This window comes from Crotalus tigris, unplaced genomic scaffold (assembly GCF_016545835.1).
Source record: "Crotalus tigris isolate CLP2741 ecotype Arizona unplaced genomic scaffold, ASM1654583v1 scf7180000024359.8030256, whole genome shotgun sequence".
Classification (NCBI taxonomy): Eukaryota; Metazoa; Chordata; class Lepidosauria; order Squamata; family Viperidae; genus Crotalus; species Crotalus tigris.
The window spans coordinates 6,633,618-6,657,969 of NW_024100528.1; the positions used below are offsets into that span (position 1 = coordinate 6,633,618).

Sequence of the window (24,352 nt, forward strand, 5' to 3'; positions counted from 1 at the left end):
TGGATTTCCTCCCCGTAGAGGTTCAATATTTGTTTTCTGAGGTTTTCGCGGGTATCTGTATGTAGGTCTTTGGTTGTTCGGGTTTTCTCCCACGTAAAATTGGAAGTGTCTTGGCGAGGTCGCATAAAATGGAAGCTCTTTGGACTTCAAGTTTTTCATAGGTCCTGGTCAGATGGTGGATTTCCTCCCCGTAGAGGTTCAATATTTGTTTTCTGAGGTTTTCGCGGGTATCTGTATGTAGGTCTTTGGTTGTTCGGGTTTTCTCCCACGTAAAATTGGAAGTGTCTTGGCGAGGTCGCATAAAATGGAAGCTCTTTGGACTTCAAGTTTTTCATAGGTCCTGGTCAGATGGTGGATTTCCTCCCCGTAGAGGTTCAATATTTGTTTTCTGAGGTTTTCGCGGGTATCTGTATGTAGGTCTTTGGTTGTTCGGGTTTTCTCCCACGTAAAATTGGAAGTGTCTTGGCGAGGTCGCATAAAATGGAAGCTCTTCCATTTTATGCGACCTCGCCAAGACACTTCCAATTTTACGTGGGAGAAAACCCGAACAACCAAAGACCTACATACAGATACCCGCGAAAACCTCAGAAAACAAATATTGAACCTCTACGGGGAGGAAATCCACCATCTGACCAGGACCTATGAAAAACTTGAAGTCCAAAGAGCTTCCATTTTATGCGACCTCGCCAAGACACTTCCAATTTTACGTGGGAGAAAACCCGAACAACCAAAGACCTACATACAGATACCCGCGAAAACCTCAGAAAACATATATATATATATATATATATATATATATATATATATATATATATATATATATATATATCCTTAATTATATATATATATATAAACGAATCCCAGGTATACACGTCGTGAAACTGATAAACAAAAACGATCACCAGGATAAAATCAGAAAAAAAGCTGTTTAATCTACAAAAGTACTGAGCTTTTGTCAGCCACACTGCCGACATTGTCAGAGTATAAAATACTGGATCCAGGACTCCGTTTTTTATATGACTGGCTGCTTCTATGCCCTGAACAATGACCTGAGCGGATCATTGGTCCGCTCATTAGCATCGGATGTGTTGTTCTTAAAGGAACCATGTTCGTATTGGCAATTATATATATTAGTATTCATCAATTACATCATAGTACAACTAAAGCTAATTACATAATTTGCATTATTTGTTTGACAATGTCATCAAGACACATCAAATGTTTTTTTAAAATAATTTTATTGAAAAGTTCAACAGAATTAAAAATAGTACAAATTTTGAATTAAATATAACAAAGTAATAACTGAAAATAAAATACATAAAAAGAAGTATAAAAAGGAAAAAACAAAGATTCTATGCTTCCAATCTTCTTGGCAGCGGTTATAGATATGTTTATATTTTACTCTCTTAAGGTTACATCATATATTTATTTCCATAAACTATTCTTTCTAATCTTCAAACCCATAAATCACATGTTCACTTTTCAGCAAAAGGTTCCAGTCAACAGGGTTCCAGTCAACAAATATATATGTAGTAGCTATTGATCTTTCTCTAACTAAACAGATGGCAAATCTCTGCTGGTTCCGTCATCTTCACCAATCTTGTACCAGATGTCTATGCAGTTTTGGATAAATAATGCTGCAAAGAACAGATATAATTGTATCTCTAAGACCTCTGGATTTATTATATTTCTTATCCATCCTTTCATAGAAAAGGATCAGAAAAGGAAAGAGCATTGTAAATAAATAATTAGCTTCCAAAATGGTTTTATCAGAAGAGATTTGTTTTGTGGGACCGTGGCCTCAGTTAATTAGGTGATGTACTATTGTCATAGCATTTTTCTCACAAATACTAGTAAAAAGGTATTTGGCCAAAGCATGATGAGTTGTCAGAAGAACATTAAACTTCATCTTGTACTTGAGTCAAGTTCTTGAAATGATTGTCTTGGTTAAAGACTTGCTATTAGAGAATATATAAAAATATTGGATTAAAACTTAGACAGAATTAATGACTCATAGATTTCACAGTCTTTACCTGTGTCTGCACTGAAGCTCAGAATATAAGAAATAAACAAGAAGAGCTTAAGTAATATAGGAAAGTAAATATAATTTATTAGGTATATTAAATAGACATGATAACAGTGGAGATCCTGGTAGAATGACTTCCATAATTGGAATATAGCAGCTATCCCCAACCTTTGCGGCTTGGCAGCCCAGCTGGGTGGAGAAGGGAACTGGACCATATGAGCACACACAAGCAGCCCTTACACAAGCAGTGGGCCAGCATGTTCGCGAGTGTCCACCAGCCCACCACTCATCCAAGTTCAGCTGTGCGCATACTCTGGCCAGCCACTCATATGGCCCAATTCTGAACAGGCCACGGCCTATCTTGCTCTATGAATCATCTGTCACAACTTGTTAATAATACTGGTGACAATGTAGACACGTTGCCCAGTGTTCAGAGCTTAGGTCATTCTCACCATTTTTGACATTATTGACTACTGTAGGCTCACTTGTTCTCAACAATAGGGTACAGAGGTAGTTCTTGTTTAACTATCAGAACTGGGACCAGCAATTCAGTTACTAAGCAAAGTGGTTGCTAAGTGAAACTGTGACGAACAGTTATGATCTTACTTCAACTTTCCTTTGCTTTACAGACTAATGAAGGTCATAAATTTGAGGAAAAGTTTTTTTTAATCACCATCTGGATTTGGCAACATTATGTTTGGAAGGTAATGAGGGTTGGATGACATAAAAATTAAGTATACATAAGGGCTGGTTTGACAATCACACTGAAGATGCTCATACTGCATGAACCCAGAGTAAAATATCGCCAGGTACTACAAAATCCAATTCAGACCCTGTACTTACATTTTGTATTAATGAGGTACAGGGCATTATCAAATGTGCAAATGAGTCTAGAACAGAGGTCCCCAACCTTTTGGGCACCAGGGACCAGTTCCGTAAAGAGAGGTTTTCCCGCTGACCGGATGGTGCATGGTTTTGTGTGCTGCCTGCATCCCACAGATGGGGTTTTGCTTGTTTGTGCAGACCGGTTGCTGGCATGCCGTGCCCCGGTATTGATCCACAGACCAGGGGTTGGGAGCCCCTGTTCTATAAGAGGAAACTGAAACACCAAATGATCATGATAGATCAAAGTAATTAACTGAAAACAGCAGCATTAAATTTAGAGATCAGTGTAAATTTACACAGGTATAAGATGGATTTTATTGGAAGGCCATTTGGGTCATCTGCAATTGGATGAGTCAGCAGTGAGATGCCAAAAAAAAGGGGGGTTACCACACTAATAATTGCAAATGACATAAAGCAAATGGCTTTACTACTTCATTTCGCTTTGGTTGGACTTGGACCTTGAAACAAGGTTAGAAAAAGCAGTAAGGATCAACAGGTAATTAGAAATTAAGCTTAATGAAGGGCGTCTATGGAGAGGGATACATTTAAATTTGGCAATATTGAAGGATTTGATATCATTTTCCAGATACCTGATAGAATGTCACATAGAACAAAGTCAGGACCTGTTCCTTTTTGTTCTGGAATGCAAGAACTGCAGTAATGGATTTATGTTACAGTAAGGCAGATTCTGACTACTGTAATTCCTAATAGTAACAATAATTTGACAGCGGAACCAATTACTTGGAGAGGAGGATTCTGCAAATGTTCAAACAGAAGTTAAATAGGTGTTTATGTAAATGCTTCCATTTGGATTCCTATATACCCAGGGAGGCACAATTCTATGCACAAATCGTCCTTCGCTGCTTTTGAGAAAACATCCTAACCTACCCACTCCTCCAGCTGGGCGACAGAAAGAATATTTATGATGATTTGCAATATCCAAGAAAGGGTCTCAATATATTAAATTTCCAATACGCACACACACACAAAAACCTCAAACCGCTTAAAAAGTTTCTGAATCCTATTTCGAAATGAGGCGCTCGAAATGGGATTCAACGGAGTCTTTAAAGGCCAAGAGTGAGGAGCGAAAAGCGCGTGAGGACTGATGTTTCCTTAAAATTCTTGGGCAAAGCTTGAAAAACGAAACTCTGCGAGGCGGGTCCATCTGCCTGCCTGAACCACTATTCTGCACCTCGCCCCTTAAGAGGGTTTTCCAGGTAGACTCGACAAGTACACGTTGCTCAAACCCGTCAAAGCCTACGGGTCTTACTTGTTGGCTGCCTACCCGTCCATTCCTGGCCGTCTTTAGCTTGCAGTAGAGACAATCATCCCAAAATAAAGTCATTCTCCTCTCTAGTCTTTGGGGTCAGGCAAATAAACACCCACCCCTCTCGTTCCTCTTCCTTTGCTGCCGCCTCCACCTCCCTGGACAGAAGGGTCTTCAGCGGTGCACGCCCGCGCGCTCCCGAGGCAGCCAGACTCAGTCAGTCAGTCAGACCGCCAAGCCACTCAGAAGGGATTCCTGGCTGAGTTCCAGGTCGGCGCACTAATACAAGCTGCTAGGCTCCCGCCTGACTGACGCCACGCTCGCTCGCTCGATCCCTGGCTGACTGGCTGGCTGGCTGGCTGCTGCTGCTGCTGCTCTCGCTTGCTCTGGCCTCTGCCGCCGCCGAGCTCCTGCAGCCGCGTCCCTTCACGTTAGGAGGGGGAAGTGTGAGCCACTCGCTCCAAAGAAGTTGGCGCAGTCCCGGGAAGGCGACGGCTGGGCATCCGGCGGGAAGAGCAGGCGGCTGAGGCGTTCAACTTACGGGCCGGTACCAAGCTTTTGTTCGAACTCATTTATATGTTGATTTCTTTTCCTCCGGCAGAAATGTCAGTTTCGCCCCGAGACTTTTGCCTGTCTACGCCGGGCTCCCCGGTTTTGGTTTTCTGTGCCGCAGCTTGCCTCAGGACACCCCTTCGCAAACTTCAGTCCGCTTCCCTCGCTCGCTCTGTTTACGTTGCCTGCATTGCAGGCGTCAATTTCCTCGGCCAGCAGCTACGTGGTGCCCAGCCCTGCCCTTCGGCGGACAAGGCACTTTAAGCCTGAACTAGACTTTGGAGGGGGCTTTGGCAGCCGTCAGTTTCCTTTTGGCTCTTATTACGTCCGGGTGTTTTCATTCCCAACGAAGATCTTCGGCTATGATAGGTGTCTGTGCGCGCGCGCACACACACATAGTTTATTTTAGGAAATAACTCCTAACGCTGGTAGCCTGTGACACTGAGAATTCTACGTTTATTTGAGAAGGAAACCTTTTAACATAATGGGCTCTACTTCAGAGTAACCTGTGTGAAACTCCTACTGTTAGGCGAGGCTGGTGGAATCCCAAAAACAAAAGAAAAAAAAGGGGGGGAGGACTTAAAGCAATCTAAGTTAATCATTCATAAAACTAGAATAATAGAGTTGACCGTGCAGTGACATCTCTTTAACTTGCTCTTATTCTTAATAGTCGACATTGTTTTCGAAACATTACACTCATAAGCGAGGGCTTGCCCTTCTTTTGGTGATCTTAGAAACGCGCAGAAAGGAAGGAAGGGGGAGGGGGAGAGAAAGGATTGATATAGGAGACAGACTGACGCCAGTATTGTGATCGGAAGGAGGGGCTCAACGCGAAACGTTTTTTATGGGTAGTTAACCGCTGTCAAGCGCTCTTCAGCCTCTATTTTGATTTCTTTCTCTGCTTTCTAAATTAAGACGGAAAGCGTAAGGGTTCATGCCGGAAAATACTTCCTTAGGGTGCTCTTCAACTTCTAGACTAGGTTACCTGACTATAAAATCAAGTTTTTAGGGAGAAAAATTATATTTAAAAACAAACGTCAGGAGTCTCGAGACAACATAAATGCTGATTTATTTTATAATAATAATAGCGCTAGAATACCTTTTCAGTTGGCTGTTAAAGACGTTGAGTACTAAGGTCCAATCTTGCAATTTGTCAATTTCTGTTATAAATAACATAATCTGCTCCAAAGTTGAACATGTTAGTCCCGATGAGTTTTTCTAAGCCAAAGTTGTGCATGGCCAGAAGAGAAAAAATATATTTTTAATTCTTAATAAAAACCGTCAGACACTCTCCATTTTCACCTAAATTAAAAAGCTGAAAATTAAGAAATGTGGGGGAAACTCAGGAATGATTCTGGTTTAAAGGGGCCATGGGCTTTGCACTGATAGTGAAAACAGTAGTGAACTGAACTGATTGTATATTCAGAAACACTCCTGAAATTATAGGAGTATGTCATTGACACCTTGGATTGGATGAAACCACAGAATTTATTTGATTTTGAAAGACTTAAGAACAGGTAAATCTTAACCTCGGCAAAGTTGGGGATGTTTCACATTCCTGATATAAAAGGAAGCAAAACATTTGGGCATTTCAGCATTTATGCTGATTCCCTTTACGTGATATCTGAAATGTTAGTCTTTATTTTAAAAATTACTTGAACTGTTAGAGTTCTATGAGAAAAGAACTTTTGTGACTAGAGAAGCAATGTATGAGCACATAATCAGGTTAAGATTTACGTTCTGTAGGCAAATTACATTCTTAGCTAAGAGAACAAATTACAAACCTGTAATTTTCTCTTAATGAATGAATTATCTTATGGCCCAGAGACATAGGAAATAATATACAGGTTCTTGAAATGTAGCCAAGTTCACAGTTGTCCAGGAAAGGCACTGCAGATAAGAAAAACATTCATTATTTTGTAACAAAGAATTATAAAGATAAATGATTCAAGTGATTCAAAAAACAATAGTGGAGCAATAATTTAGACATTTACCGTAGTTTTTAGAGAAGTGGAAAACAATGGTTATAGTTCAAATAAATTGTTGCAACTGTTAAATATTGTAACGTTATTTATATTTGACTTTTAAAATGGAGTTGGTTTAAGTCAAATGACTGAGTGAATCAACAATAGTACCTGTATGTATGTAAATATTGCATTAACCATTGATAGAATGTATCTAAAAGCAATTTCAGATACTAACTAATCTCATTCCTATTTAATCTGTGACTTTGTGTACAACTCATATCTTAGTCATTTGGCATGATAATATTCTGTATTATCACTGCAACATAGACTTCTTTGTTATTGTTGTTGTTAGTTGCGAAGTCGTGTCTGACCCATAGTGACCCCATGGACGTTCCTCCAGGCCTTCCTGTCCTCTACCATCTTCTCCATTTAAGCTCATCTTCTCCATTTAAGCCTACTGCTTCAGTGACTCCATTCAGCCACCTCATTCTCTGTCGTCCCATTCTTCTATTGCCCTCAATCTTTACTAGCATTAGGCTCTTCTCCAATGAGTCCTTCCTTCTCATTAGTTGGCCAAAGTATTTGAGTTTCAACTTCAGGATCTGGCCTTCTAAAGAGCAGTCAGGGTTGATCTCATCTAGGACTGACCAGTTTGATCGCCTTGCAGTCCAGGGGACTCGCAGGAGTCTTTTATCATAATTAAAAACCATTTCAAAGCAACAGCAATTCATCAATTCTTTGTGGTATTAAAAATATTGTATGATCATAAAACTGATACTAGTTTGAGTAACATGACATTACAGTTTCTTACAAACAAAGCATTACAAAGGATTCTCATCTTTATAGTTGAAATCTATCAATCTAGTATAAAGAAATTTTCATTTCCCAACTGAGAGTAGGAGACCTAGTTCTAAAATGGATGCATGGGAATAGGAATTTAAACTACTCAGTGGCTGGGTTCACAAATAGAGTGAGGTGATTAATATGATTTATTCAGTGTTGGCTTCACATCTTACGTGAACCAGCCACTGTGGTTTATGCTTGCTCATGATATGAACCAGTTTTGTTCAATATTATTTTTTTGTTCAATAAAACCATTACAATGGTTCTGGCTGTCAGCTATATATGATCATATCTTGCTTTTAGTCTAACAGTAACCACTTTCTACTGGAAAACCAGAGTTCTGGAAATAAGACATAATGACTTGGAAATATTGTGAAAATGTTACTATCTTACTACAGTGTGGTAAATTTTTAAACCTTTACTGGACTGTAGGCCATTGGAGGTAGAGTGCTATAACAAATGTGAAATAGTAATAATAAATAAATAATAATTGGACCAAAAAACAAGAAAACTGATGACTATTCACTATACATTACATTCCCATGATATTGATAAATTATACCTTCCCTTCAGAAATGAAAGCAGAAGTTTACTTCAGGTCAAACAAACTGTCAAAGAAGAAAAATATGCATTGGCTGATTATAGAAAAGACAGCCAAGAACAAGCATTGATGCAATTAAAAATTCGAACTTATTGAGTGTATAGGAAGCAAAATGTGAATATTAAAATAATGAAAACAAAAACAGAATACTGCCAAGGAAAAATAACTGGTTAGTTTTTACAAAAAAGATTGAGGGGAAAGTAGATAAAGATAAAACCGTGAAATGATTTAAAACTGGAACATTAAAACATTAAAAAAAGAAACTGAAGGCTGGGCACAAGGGCTAGCTATTCAAACTAATACAATCAAAGCCAGAATTGAAAAATCATCAAATGATTCACAATATGACAAAATTAGTGGACTAGAAAAATGCTGTAGATATAATTTACTTGAACTTAAGTAAGGCATTTGATAACGTAGACCACAACCTATTACTTGATAAGATAGAAAAATGTGGGTCAGACAGCATCATCACCAGATGGATTGGTAACTGGCTGACCAACTGCAGTTAACATGTCATCTTTAATGCAATTTCATCTACATGGAGGGAAGTACGCAGTGGGTAGCCCAAGGCTCAGTCTTAGGCCCTGTACTCTTCAACATCTTCATCATTGATTTAGACGAGGGGATAGAGGGAAAACTCATCAAATTTGAAGATGACAGCAAACTGTCAGGAATAACCAACACTCCAGAAGATAGGCTCAAGATAAAGAAGGATCTCTACAGATTTGAACATTGGGCCCTATCTAACAAAATGAAATTCCGTGTTGAGAAAAGTAAGGTTCTACATTTAGACAAGAAAAATTAAATGTACAGGTATAGAATAGGTGGTATCTAGCTCAATAGTAGTAATTGTAATAGAGATCTTGGAGTCCTAGTGAACAATCATTTAAATATGAGCCAACAATGTGCTTCAGCTGCCAAAAGAGGCAACATAGTCTTAAGCTGCGTTGACGGGGATAGAATTGAGATCAAAGTGTTAAACTGTTAGTATCACTTTATAATCCCTTGGTAAGGCCACACTTGCAATATTGCATCCAGATTTGGTCACCAAGAAATAAAAAAAATGTTGAGCTTCTAGGAAAAGTGCAGAGAAGAGGAATAAACATGATTAGGGAACAGGAGGCTAAACTATATGAAGTTTAATAACAGGAAGGGCTAGGGGTGACGCAATAACAATGTTCCAATATCTAAGGGACTGTCACAAAGAAGAAGGGGTCAACCTATTTTCCAATGTACCTGAAGGGAGGACAAGAAGCAATGGATGGAAAGTAATCAAGGAGAGAACCAACTTAGAACTAAGGAGAAAATTCCTGACAGAACGAATAATCAATGGAATGACTTGCCTCCAGAGGTTTTGGGGGCTCCAACACTGGAGGTTTTTAAGAAGAGATTGGACAGCCATTTGTTTTGAAATGTTATAGGGTTTCCTGCTTGAGCAGGAGGGTGGACTAGAAGACCTCCAAGGACACTTCGAACTCTGTTATTCTATTATTATTCTGATTCAAAGTACAGATTGGGCAAAGAAATAGGAGAAGCAGTAGTTCATATACTCAGATCATGCAAGAATATCACAAAAACTAATTGTAACCAATGACATAACACAATTGCTAAAATTATTCACTGGAATATCTGTCAAAACATTCAAGCAATGAAAAATTGGTGGGAACATATAGTTGAAAAGGTTGTAAAATTGAATAGGTTAAAATATTGTAGGATTTCTGAATAGAAAATAATAATAATAATAATAATAATAATAATAATAATAATAAAGTTGGAAGGGACCTTGGAGGTCATCTAGTCCAACCCCCTGCTCAGGCAGGAAACCCTACACCATTTCGGACAAATGGCTGTCCAGTCTCTTCTTAAAAACTTCCAGTGTTGGAGCATTTACTGCTTCTGGAGAGAGGTTGTTCCACTGATTAATTGTTCTCAGAATTAATAAAGACTTAGTTCATAAAGTAATAAAGACTTAGTTCATAACACATCAGGTTTAACTGTGGTTGAAAAATAGAAACTGTGGATTGATATGGCAATACCAGGAGATACGGTAGTAGAATTAAAAGACAAGAGTTGGAGAAGATCACAAAGTGTTGTTCTGAAAATCAAACTTGAAAGGCTGTGGCATAAAACAGCTGTGATGGTCCCAGTGGTTATTGACATAGTGGGTGTCATACCAAAACATGTTGGACAGCACTTACAAAATCTGTGCATTGAATAAAATATTCTTCTATCAATTGCAAAGAGCCATATTGAATCCACACTTATACTACATCAGTATATTACAAAATCCTAGTTGCTTGGAAGAACTTGATGCATATAAATGCCAACACCAAGCCTAAGCCTATTATCTGTTGTGAACAGATCATGATCATGATGACAACAATAATACCCCTCAGTGAAGGATATTGACATAGTTTTGGAGTTTATGTATGCTGGGAAAGATAAGAGCTATACCAATCATATAGGACAGATCTCATCTGAGAACCCAGACAAAATATATCTCTCATAAACAATACGGTGAGATGTAATTTACAGAAATCCATAAAGGATCAGTCATTGCCTAGGCAAACACGGAGCATACTAGGTATTGGAGTTCCTGAGCATTTGGTTACAAACTGGCTGCAGAGCTCACGACCATTGGCTGAGCAACCAGGGCCAGCAGCTGCAGGACTACTGGAAAAAAAGTTGTTTACCTGTTGCAAATATATAAAGATTGAAAAATAATAATGATTTGTTATTACAAATCAAGTCCAATGAAAAAAGGATATCTGAAAAGAATCTACAAGTTCTGCAAAGAATAACATCCAGAATCAGAAATAATAGTGGTTAGCAGATCAACATGAATTTATGATATAAAATAAAATATTCACAGAAGCAGAATTGAAGAATTGCAGTCTACCCAAGGCAAAGAAATTGGAGCCTTGCTAGAAGTAATTCAGATGTAAAAACAAACTAGGAGGAGTCAACAGTAGAAGAAGCGAGCATAGTTATTGAGTCTTTTTTGTTCCCAAACCTAGCACAATCTCCTCTGCCTTCTCCTTAGAAAGAACAAAAATCTCTAACTAAAACAGAAGAATTGAAATAAACAAGTTAGAATAGCATAGAAACAAAGAATAAGGTTGCCTGCATTAAGCTTCTTATAAAGAATCATCTAGCACCAGTATTAAAAGATGCCAATATTGTAAGCACCAGCTCACTGCAAGAAACAAACCAACTAATTTAGAGCAGGGCTATAATTATAACTGAATATCCTGAATGCAAAGAAGAAGCAAGAAAAACAGCCAAACAATGTACCACCAAATTCGAAGATCAGGCTGGAAAATAAGATTAGCATGCATGCAAAGTAGTACAGAAGAAAGAAAAGATGCTGAAGACCCAAGACAAAAGAATACCTGATCAAAAACTATCACCTAGAAATGAGGATTAAGGAAGAATTGGAAATAATAAAGCAGCAAATAAGAGCTAAAGCCAAGAATAGCAGATCCAAAGCTTGAATTGCACAATATAGGCAGAATCTCCATTTTCAGTTGAATCAGAAAGGTTTCCACCAATCCATCAACTCCAAAGTTCTATGCACAGCTATGGGTCAACCCCCCAAAATACGACAACAGCCTAGATAAAAAGGTGGATAAAAATAAAAACAAGCTGAAATAAAAGAATGTGTAATAACAGCAGAAATGGTGAAAAAAATGGGAAGGGAGATCAAGAATTGGTCAGCAACAGGTGAACGAGAACTCCATGTTTTTCATTGTAACATCTGTCTGGTCTACACTTATTCATTGCCAAGTAATTTAGCAATATACTGCAAGGAGGTAAAGTTGAAAATCTTAACATCTGGCAAAACCTACCTGATAATGAAAATTGCAACAAAAAGGACAGCACTGGCAAAATAACTGCTTACCAACACCTTTCAGATTGCTTACTGGTGTGGTAACTGATGCAATAGTCCAATAGTATTGAGTTGAAAATATGATCTGTCCACCTGAGCAGAAAGGAAACTACCCAACAGTAAGGAATAAAAGATCAGCTTCTAATTGACAAGATGATTTTGGAAAACTGCAAGAGAAGAAAGACCAACTTGAATGTAGGTTGGATTGATTATACCAGAGGTGTCAAACTGGCAGCTCACGGGTCGGATGCATCACACACAGGCCATGCCCACCCTGCTCTGCAAAGGCAAAAAATACTATACATCATGATACGTCATGTGACATGATATAGTTTGTGGATTATAACAAGGCGTTCAACTCACTGTTACATGATTGATAACCAAGTGCCTAGAAATAACGGCGGAAACATCAAAAGCTTTGTAGAAAGGTCAATTGCAGAATGCAAGATTATGGTTGCTAGTCTACCATGACAGACTGAGAAAGTTTAATATCAATCTTTCAAGGATACTCACTCTCCCTACAAATGCACAAGTACAGCATAGGTGGCACCATGCTCAATAGTAGTAACTGTGAGAGGGACCTCGGAGTCCTAGTAGACAATCACTTAAATATGAGCCAGCAGTGTGCTGCAGCTGCCAAAAAGGCCAACACAGTGCTAGGCTGCATTAACAGAGGGATAGAATCAAGATCACGTGAAGTATTAATACAACTCTTTAATGCCTTGGTAAGGCCACACTTGGAATACTGCATCCAGTTTTGGTCACAACGATGTAAAAAAGATGTTGAGACTCTAGAAAGAGTACAGAGAAGAGCAACAAAGATGATTAGGGGACTGGAGGCTAAAACATATAAGGAACGGTTGCTAGAATTGGGTATGTCTAGTTTAACGAAGAGAAGGACAAGGGGGGACATTATAGCAGTATTCCAATATCTCAGGGGCTGCCATAAAGAAGAGGGAATTAAGCTATTTTCCAAAGCACCTGAAGCAGGACAAGAAGCAACGGGTGGAAACTAATCAAGGAGAGAAGCAATCTAGAACTAAGGAGAAACTTCCTGACAGTGAGAACAATTAATCAGTGGAACAGCTTGCCTCCAGAAGCATAAATGCTCCAACACTGGAAGTTTTTAAGAAGAGACTGGACAGCCATTTGTCCGAAATGGTGTAGGGTTTCCTGCCCGAGCAGGGGGTTGGACTAGATGACCTCCAAGGTCCCTTCCAACTTTACTACTATTACTATTACTATTACTACTACTCTTTGTCATTGCACTGATTCATCTGCCACCACTAGTGAACAAGTCAGGCAGTGGCTATCAAATATCAAAAACATCAGCCAGGTTCCACCTTCTTTACATGGACTATCTGAACTTGTATGGAAAAACACCATCTGTAATAGAATTGCTGCTCAATAGTGTCCGCATTTACAGCCAAGAAATTGTAGCAGCGTGGACAAAAACATCACCTTCTCCAGCACTGGAGATGGATAATCCACCAATGGGTTTAGACTGTGTTCCTGCTCAATCAGATCAAGTCAGTCAAAGTTGCCACGCCCATCCTGAACCATAGAGATCCCAGTCTTGACTTGATCTTGCCCAGGACAGACGTGCAAGTTTGGCTCTTAGACAGGTATAGTCTCCATTGGTGGATTTCCCATCTTTCCATTCTTAACAGTTTTTCTGATCAGCGCTGTACAGCGCTAGGCTCGGATTATTGCTTCTTTCCAACCCCTTCTTAGCTACAAAGTCAGGCTCAGTAAAGCCTTTCTTTGTATTTCTTGCCTTTCTCTTTAGTTTTCTACCTCTTTAGCTTCCTTGCTCCTGGATCTCTACTGAGATCAGTGTTTGTTCACAATCCTCTGGGGAGCCTTCCCTCACCCTTAGAGGCAGCAATAGTTCGTTTTTTCGTTGTTTGGTTGCCTTCCCTTGCCAGAGCCTACGGCTGCAGCTCTAGTGCCTAATTGCGCACGCGGACCTATAAGGGGGTGGTTAAGATCAGCGCGCATTAGGAAGGCTTCCCTGCACCTTTTCAGTATTGTTGCCGGGGCTGTGGCTGCAGCTCCGGAGTCCTTGTGGGATAAATTCTCCATCTTTGACGACCAGGGATTTGCGGCTGCATCCCTGGCGTCCGATTGTGCGTGCAGGCCTCAAAGCGGCCATTTGGACTCAGCGTGAGTCAGGGAGGCTTCCCTGTAGCTTTCGGCCGTTGTTCTTGCTGCCAGGGCTGCGATCGCAGCTCCGGACGTCGGGTGGCTCGAATTCCTCTCCTTGGCTGCCGGGGGCTTGCGGCTGCAACTCCGGTCGCCGGATAAGCGCGCGCCTTCAGCCGACTGGATTTCTCTGAAATCAGCTGGCTGGTGGCCCCTTGAAGAGGCGAAATGTTACAGACTGCTCAGATGAGCTCCGTTTCTCTCCGAGAGCGATGATTGCCTCCCAGAAGGTCGCAATCATTCTTTTCTGGCCGGTAAATTTCAGGGGCCTATAAGGACGTGCAGCAGCTACAGCGTTGTGGCCCATCCAGCATTCCTCACTCGCGGCTGCCATTTTGTGGCCGCTAGATCTGTTGCTACTAGTTCCTCTTTGCCCTGAGGAAGGGGCTCCTTCCTCCACCCCATTTTCAATTGATAGTATCAACAAGGAGGGTGAAAGGAATATTAGCCATTGGGAATACTTTCACGGAATTTCACATGGGATGGTGGCCGCCATTTTGGATCCAGCCGCCATTTTGAGAACCGCTAGTTTCTCTCCCTCCTTCATTTGCCAGTCCTTTTGGGGCCTGCACTGAGTCCTTTTTACCTGAATAGGATTCCTAGGCCACAGCCCATCAGATGTACCCCATCTGTGTACACCATCTTGGAGGTATTAATTTGGTGTCTCCTTCTCACACACAGCATAGCTGTACACACACTCTGCCCTTGACTTCCCCTGCATAACAGTGTTTGGATTCCAGGTGTACCCTCTCATGCATTTGTGTTTATCTACAAATCAAATATCTTTGGATTCCAGGTGTACCCTATTGTGCACCTGTGTTTGTCCACAAGATTAGCAGCTCTTGGATGCCAGGTGTACCCTATCGTGCACCTCTGTCTATCCATAAATAACAATAGCAGTCTCTGGATTCCAAGAGTACCCTATCGTGTTCCTGTGCTTATCCACAGGAACAAAGAAAACAACTGTCTCTGGATACCAGGGGTACCCTATCGTGCTCCTGTGGTTATCCATAAGAATACTGGCTCTTCCAAGAAGGGAACATCACTGCTTTCATCAACTTCCAAGCGGCATAAATCCTCCAATCAGGAGGCTGCAGGCAAGATCTCGGCCAAGACCAAGGCCAAGGACAGATCTGGAGGCAAAACTTCAAAAAAGGATGAAAAAAAGGCCAATAGGAGACACCAGGGGTTAGAGAGGGAATTCTCTAAAGCACAAAGACAGGCCAGGGTTGAAATCACACAGGCTGAAGTGCCTTCCTTCGATTTACCACTGGGGCCCTTTGCTTCCCCTCTAGGGATCTGGTTAACGGGATGTTATCTCTGTCCCTGTGCCTGGGGACACATCTCACCAGAACCCCATCTTCCAGCCTTCTGCCCTGCAGGCTCAACAGTCGGCCCCCAAAGCTACTTTCATCCCTACTGCGGCTGGACTCAGACCAACAGAGCCGGTTTCCCACCCCCCACGGAGGACCGTCTAAATGAGTTGATTGCGCTGGAGGTAGAACACGCGCTCCAGGCCAGATCGCACGTACCTAGGTCATCCTCGGTTTCTCCCCTACCTATCCACCAGCCAACTACCAAGGCTTTTTGTGCACCTTCTTCACCTTCTCAGTCCTCCTACTCCGAGGCTTCATCCTCTCATGCGTATGATGCGGAATTGGGGATCCCGATGTCAGATGAGGAGGAAACACCTCCCAAAATGCCATCCTTTGCTGGTCTCTTTAATCCATCTCATTTTGTTCCCCTGCTCCGAAAGGCCACTTCCACGGCCCATCTTGGACCCGAACTCTCCACATCGGCATCGACAGCTGCTCCAGACTCGGAGGCGGATCTGAATTTCACTGAATCAGTAACCACACAGTACCGCATCCCCTGTCTGCCCATGTTTCTAAATGCAGTCAGGAAACAGTGGGCATCCCCGGGTACCCTTCCTCTCCCGTGTAGTAGTGAGAAAAGATTTTGGCGGAGGCGCTGGAGTTTCCCACAGTGGATGAACCCTTGGGTCCCCTTGTATCTCCAACCACCGTTCCTGGTGACATGTCTGATGCCCTCAAGGTGGAGGACCGCAAAAGTGAGTTCACTTTCTGCAAAACACACCAAGCTACAGCGTGGGCTATCAGGGCAGCTACCTCAGCATCCTTTTTCAATAGGTCTGCCCTCCACTGGCTTCAACAACTTCAAGCCAGGATTCCGGCGGAAGATATCCGCACTCACCAGGATCTGAGCAAGATGGTGGCGGCAACGGAATATGCTTCTGATGCAATGCTACAGGCTGCCAGATTTTCCTCCAGGGCTATGGCTTCCATTGTTACTGGTCGCCGTATGCTTTGGTTGAAGCACTGGCATGCCGATGCCAAGTCTAAGTGGCGTCTATCAGCAGTGCCTTATCAGGGAGGCAAGCTGTTCGGTGACGCCTTGAATCCTTATCTCACTAAAAATTAGGACAAATGCAAGGTCCTTAATCATCTCTTTAAGAAATCAGACAAACAGTCTAATTTTTATCCATGAAGGCAGTCCTTTCATGCAGGGGCTAGGTACAACTACATTCAGCCCATCCGTCACTTCCCAGCCAGGCAGGACAGACAGCATAGGCAGTCGGATAGACAGGTGGCCAGACCTAGACAGCAATCTCCGGGCAAGCAGCCCTTTTGCGGGAGCGGCCGACCATTCCGCCATTCCAGGTGATGCTCCAGTGGTCCCTCCCATAGGGGGCAGACTCTCTTTGCCCACCGGTGGGAGACCATCACCATGGATGCATGGGTACTACACACGGACTGTCCCTGGAGCTCATCTCCATCCCTCCAAATCGATTCTCTCTTGTCCCTACCCACGGAATCGAACAAAGAAAAAGCTGATGAACGAAGCTGTTCAGCATCTCTTAAATATATGTGCCATAGAACCGGTGCCGGCGGACCAGAGAGGTCGGGGATTTTACTCCATCCTCTTTGTTGTTCCCAAGGCGTCAGGGGGATGGAGAGCCATTTTAGATCTCAAGGGCTTAAATTATCATCTTGCATACCGCAAATTCAAGATGCAAACGCTCTGCTCCATCTTGGGAAGTGTAAGAAAAGGGGACTTCCTGATGTCTATCGACCTCACGGAAGTGTACCTTCACATCCCCATCTTTCTTGCCCACTGCCGGTTTCTAAGGGACACCACTTTCAATACAGGGCACTCCCATTTGGCCTCTCATCGGCTCCCAGGGTATTTATTTATTTATTTATAAATTTATTTATTTATTTATTTATGAGACTTATATACCGCTTTAAGTGCAAGCACTCTCTAAGCGGTGTACACCAGTAAGCAATGTATATATATATTTACATTGCCCCCAACAATCTGGGTCCTCATTTTACCTACCCCGGAAGGATTGAAGGCTGAGTCAACCTTGAGCCGGTGAGATTTGAACCGCTGACCTGCTGAACACAGTCAGCTAAAGTGGCCTGCAGTACTGCACTCTAACTGCTGCGCCATCTCGGCTCATTTAAATCCATTTAACTGAATGGTACTTCTTTCTGATTACAAGAATAGCAGAAAAATAAGTAAATGTAAAGAAAACTAATTGACCTTTTCAGCGTGTGGTTCTGGGAGGATTTTTTTTTTTATTAAATTTTTGAAATTTTACAAAAACAAAACAACCCATCCCCAAACCTCCCCAATCCTCCCATTCCCTCCCCCGACCTTCCCAGAGCTGAACATAGGCTTAATTACAATTTCTTCAAAAAGTCTTAAAAAAAGAAAAAAATATAAACCATGAATAAGTCTAAATACTAAATACATTAATTAAACAAATTATAAGATAATTAGCAGTAATATATATATATATAAACACATTACAAACCACAGTGGATTGGTTCCCACATTCTAATAAGCCAAAATCAGATTACATTATTGCTTAGCCCAATAGTTGAACCACTGTGGAAATCTATTCTGGTTTGCCCTGAAGAATAAATATTCAAAAAATTCATTTCTCAGATAGACAATGTTTGATATTTGGGTATTTGTTTTTTGGGAAGAGGTAAAGGAATGTTGCTTTCTTCAGGCACACAGAAATCTGCAGGTGCTATGAATTATGTATACTTTTTTTTCTTCCTGAGCATTTGGCAGTTTTGTTACATAACTACAGATCCTATGATCTTGGTAGGAAATTATATGCATGTCATATAAAATTTGCAACTGCAAACAAATTTTTGTGGCTTTCACTTTATCTCATAAGAACATAGCAATCTACCTGACACTGAGTCAGAGTGTTGGTTCATCTAGTCCAAAGGTGTCAAACTGGCGGCCTACAGGCCAGATGCGTCACACACAAGCCACACCCACCCTGGTTCCGCAAAGGCAAAAAAGTCACGATACATCACGATACGTCACATGACATGATTGAGATTCAAACCCATGATTTAGTTCAGTACTTCTATACTGTAGGCTGTTTTGTGGTTACTTGTGCTGATTATTAAACATGGACATTTCTACATGCCAATCACATGCTTTGTCTTTGTAGTATGCTTTCTACAGTACTCTGTTACCTATGTCATTCTCAGCGTATAATCATTCTCAGAGTATAAAGCAGCGAGCATCATTTGGAATAAGGTCCACTGAAAAGGTTCTGAAGATACAAAGAAACCAAGCTATTGAAATTTTAACTTTTTTCTCAGTTGATGTTTCTTCTAAAAGAAAAGGTAGAGTAATAAAAATGCAGAATATGGCTTATATTTTTTTAAATATTGTGTATATAACTATGGGTTTCTCCATTGACTCTGATTCAAATAGTAATGTTTAGTTTTGGATATAAATAGTTGTGTAATTCATTTATTTGATCTAAGTGGAGATAAAGTATTGTAATGCAAGAAAACATTGCATTCATAGCAAGCCTAAATTATTTCTAGTCTTGTTATTTGTGATTTAATCTCTTTTTTCAGTGGTAGGATTGAATTGTATTTAAAATATTCATAGCCATTCTCCTTAAAATATAGTGTTTTCGATAGGGCAATGACCCCACCCTTTGTTTACATTGGTGTATGAAGTTATGTACCTTTTTCTCATAATGCCATAGAGCAGAGGGCGGGGATATGCAGCCTGTCTGATGCAATGCAGTACTGAGGGAAAAAGTCTATTATATATTCTGCAGAGAGAAGACAGTATTTTTCAGGAGTCTCATTTGTGCCAATACATTTCTTCAGGATATGATAACAGAAATTCCACCAGCTGCCAACATCCAAAAAGACACAGAATAAGTCCATTGCAAATACGCCAGAATTGATGAATTGTTTTTTTCATGCACATTTCTAAAAACACCCTATAATTTTACTCCTACTTTCCACTGAAATCAATGAATACATGTAAAACATTTCAGTGCTACACTAAAAGCCTTAATCAAGAGGACCAAAGGATCGGCACCATGCGGCTTTTTAGTTTACAGCATTTTCAAATGGAGAAGGTACCCCACTATGTTTCTTAGCAGGATAATGATGCTCAGGGGAGCTTTGAAAGCAGTTTGTAATACAATTTTGGAAGACCATTATTGAAATTTTTAAAAGCTCCCCGGGAAACCAGAATTCACATGAGCTTCCTTCTAAAAAGCTTTTTGGGTACATTGCCTAAATATATTTGATTCTCCAAGAAGTAATGATTACTAGTAAGTAAGTACTCAGATAGTCTGCAGCATTCAGGCATATACTTTTTCTAGGTAAAAATTTGATATTTATTTAACAATATTTTTTCAATACTTCTATTTACAATGAAAACAGTAACAATGTATATTATCTACAAGAATCAGGTAAGAGGACATTGAATATGAGAATTTTGTTTACTCACTCAAGTAATGCTCTTGAGAACAAAAAAATGTATTACCTAGATGAGTATCCTAAAAAAAGAATAAGTCCTTTACAATTATTTATAATTTGTAACTATTTATTTTTCAGGATTAAATCTAATAAATACAAATGATCTAATACAATTATAATGAGAAGTAATTGTTCGGCAAGTAAGTCTAATATTTAATAATTAAAAATTTCTCAGGTACCTATTTTCCTTAATTACCTGGAGGAATGTGAACAGTGCTTTTTTTGTAAAAAAAAAAAAAAAAAAAAAAAGTGCCGGAACTCACATATGTCATACAACCCACCTTGCCTACCCTACAAGGTTCCATCCAAAAAAGGTGCCGGAACTCCGTTCTGGGCGTTCTATGACAAAAAAAAGCCCTGAATGTGAGTATATGTTTTTCTTGAAACATTCTTTCATTTTATAACACCGGCTCTTTGAAAAGAACCAATACTTACTTTTGTTTTATTTTATTCTGTTTTTATCAGCTTTTAGATATAAGCCACAACTGAAGTCAAAGGAGCCAGTACTATAAAATGAAAGAATGGAAATAGTTCCACAGAGCTGGGCATCATCCTGTAAGGTTCAGTTTCTTAAATTTGGTTTTCCTGGAGACCAATCAGTTTATTTTTAGCATTTCTCTGTTATCACAACTGGAATATAGTGTTTAAATTCAGCATTAATTTTAAATGTTTAATAAAACACACAACAATGATTTGATTGCTTGTTAATTGTGTTCCTAGGTCTCAAAACATTAAAAAGATTAAATTTCAGAATTAAGTGAAGTTTCCCTGAAGGGCTTCTAATAAGCACATAAGAAATATAATAGACTGAAAAGTGACCAGGTAATTTCTCTCGAGAATGCAAATCCCATTACAGAGTACTATTGCAGAGAATAAATATTCTCTCTTGTGGCAACCCACTAGACTTTGCTGGTAGAACTCAGCATGAATGTTTATTTTGTTTTGTTTTACTGGACATAATATATGGGGCTCTCTCTATTCTTCTATCATTGTATTTTGACTAGAATTCTTTTCTGAGGAATATGCATTAGAACTCTTGCTGAATACTAGCTGGATTTCCAGCTTATCCCCTTATTTTTGCTTAGTGAATTAAGCAAATGAATAAATAAAATATTCTGTCTCTGAAATCCATCTAGATATTGCAAAAGAAAGGCATGAAAATATTAGCAGACATGACAGAAACATGTAATACTTCTGGCATCGTTGCACTTTTCCCCTTAATGTTAAAACAAGCTAAATAACTCATAGCCCAACGTATTGTGAAATGGGGTACAAGACTTTTACTTTTGAGTGGACTGCCATAAAGCCTATTATGTTAAAATTTTGAGTTAAATATGTTTTGTAATAATGAACCTACATACTACTTTGTTACACTCATGAAACAGCTTCAACAGTTCATTGGCTCAAGGAAGGAGTAAATACCATCTGCCATTCTATGCATAGAAAGGTAAATATATACCAAGACAAACATTTAAGTAATTGACAGTAAAAAATTATTCCAACTTACCCACAAATTTGACATAAGGTTAGGAGAGGATCTTGCTTATATTTTGGGAACTTCCTGTATTTAAAAAAAAATATGAAACTTTGAAGTGAACCCATACATGAAGTGAACCCATACATCTTTCCATAGTCTTAAATTAATAGAAATTAACTTAATATTAAAATGTATTCATCAGTTTTAAACTTAAGCTATTCCTGATATTTTTATTTGTCAGTCTATTTTTTTTTCTGTTCAGATAAGTGGCTAAGCCAGAGTTCCTCACTGTTTTTGGCTTTGTGGATTGGCGGGAGGGGAGAGGGTGGTTTTATGCGAGGGGCTGGCAAGCGCACGCACAGATCCATTTGCCTGTGTGAGTCCCACAGTCACATTGGCAATCCTTCTGTAATTCTGTTACGAGCACTGCACACACATTCCATGTAAGTCAGCAGCAGGCACTCATGCATGCCGCTTGTGGAAATGGAGTTGCGTGCATGTTTGCCAACCATTCATGCAGAACCATCTCCTCTCCCTCGCTCACGCAAGCGAGGACACATGCTCACAGGCCATTTCCATGGCCTGGTTGCAAACCCTCGTGGGCTATTAGTGGGCCACAACCCACAGGTTGTGGACCCCTGGTCTAAGCATTTCAGAGACAAAATGTATTGTTAATAACATTCAATGAAAAAATCAAATGTCCATACATTTTTTTGGCAAACAAGAACAGAATATTAGGATGTATACCAAATTCAGTTGGATCACCAACTTTAGTGAAGATGTAAGCAAACATCAGCATTCCAGTTGCTAAACTATAACTTCCAGAATATCTCACTATTGGACATGAAGAGGGGAACTGATAATAATTATATCTGAGCAACATCTGGAATACCAGTGTATCTAACTATTGAGCACAATGTAAAACAGCTCTAGGAATGTTTTTCCAATTGTGTCTGCTTGGAAGTGTACTAAAGCAAAGGTCCCAACCTTTTGGGCACCATGGACCGGTTCGGTGGAGGGTGCATGGTTTTCTGTGCTGCCTGCATCTTGTGGATGGAGCTTTGCTTTTTTGTGCAGCCCGGTTGCTGGCATGCCGCGGCCCGATACTAGTCCACGGACCGGGGGTTAGGGATACCTGTACTAAAATATTTAGACACAGATTTACTGTAAAAATGTGGATAACATATTTGAAAAACACTTGCTATTTTGGGGTGACTTTGTCTCAAAATTAGAAAGCAGGTAGTACAGATCTAATTTAGTTATGTTTTGAATTTATTTGCAGGGCAATGCTTGTAACAGAATTACAGAAGGATTGCCAGTGTGACCATGGGACTCACACAGGCATTATTCTTTCTCAGTTTTTGAAATAATCTAAACTGTCATCCTTTAGAATAAATATATAATAGAGCTGCCACTGTGGAGTACTTTTTTTAATCTTCTAACAGTACATAAGGTTTTAGTGTGACTTCTGTCTAGACAATACTCTCTTGAGTCTTTAGATTGATTTTGGCACTTTCAGTAACACTAAAACCAATGACATAATCCAGCAGCTTTTTAAAATATTGGTATCAAGACCCTTTATTACACAGTTGCAAATCAAATGAAAATAAATAAATAAATAAAAGGGTACTCAATAAAGGGGGAAAAAAAACCTTCACTGGGCCTTAACAAAAGACCCAAGATTTTTTAAAATGATACGTTTCATGCAGCATCCAGACTGTATCTGTTATCAAATCCACGATTGTGTGCACTCTTTGGCAACACATGAATCATCAAAGCCATTGATGGTTGCTGCTTTTTAGCACACACATATTCCTTATCTTTCCTGCTTGGTTTCATCACATATTTTGTTTTGTGTCATTATTATTTTTATAGTTAGATAGCTGTAAGCAAGCAGAAATTAAATGCGGATATGTACACTGAATTCCACATAGGGAAATCAGCAGACTGGCAGAGGAGAAATGAATATTGATAGAATATTGAGGAAGAAGTCTCAAAACCATTTGATAGCTCAAAAACACTCAACTGCTTTATCTCTCTTCTTTTGTGACTTTTTTTTATATCAGTTGGCAATAGACAGGGTTCTCTTTTCCACAGTGGCATAAAGATGTGCATTTTTTGTTGCTGGAGTAGCTACCTCAGTCTGTTATCAATGGCCATTGTGAAAAATCACAATGAAAATAATAAGTAAAGTCTTTTGCAAAAAACCTGCCAAAAATATATGCATATTTCTGAATAAAATATTTGTGCTTACAAATACTTATTTAGTATTAGTTAAAATATTTTTCTAATTGACATTTTTCTCAGAGTCCTGAGATTTTGCAATCCCCCCTAAGAATGTTTCTGCATATTTTATGTGCTTAATAATATGCTGTGATACCAGAAGATTTGACACAATTCAGAGCACGCAGAGATTCCCGTTTGAGCCAAGCAGAACAAAGGGATTTTTTTAAATAATGTCTCTTTTAGTTTTCTCTTTTCTGTTTCTTTCTTGCGTTATGCAACCCAAAATAAAATTTATTTGCAAATATTAAGTGGCAATTGAAAATCATCAAGTTTATTGTGGAATAAGATAAATGAATGAAAACCCATAGTTGAATCTGCATACGCACACTTAAGGTAGAAATGAATATGCTCTAAGTATATAGACCTGTTAGACCTATTATCTATGGATGATTTACATACAATACGATATATTTCTTCTAATAGTCATACTGGAAAAAGTCATTCTTTAAATATGTCATTTTTGTGAATGAGATGTTAGCAATATAGAGTATATTTTTTTATAAATAAA

At 39.6% G+C, this 24,352-nt stretch overlaps 1 protein-coding gene across 4 annotated transcripts in view; it reads left to right on the plus strand.

Moving 5' to 3' along the window:
* Positions 1-1,241: 1,241 nt before the first annotated feature.
* Positions 1,242-24,352, plus strand: part of SMAD9 (SMAD family member 9) — a 52,423-nt gene continuing 29,312 nt past the window's right edge. The window contains exons 1-2 of one of the 4 annotated variants that reach the window (XM_039327301.1): positions 1,242-4,725; positions 20,257-20,636. The gene's annotated coding sequence lies outside the window, so the exon portion shown is untranslated. Of the gene's footprint in view, positions 4,726-20,256; positions 20,637-20,660; positions 20,904-24,352 lie in introns of those variants that run through there. The other 3 variants (XM_039327299.1, XM_039327303.1, XM_039327302.1) reach the window with 3 other exon arrangements.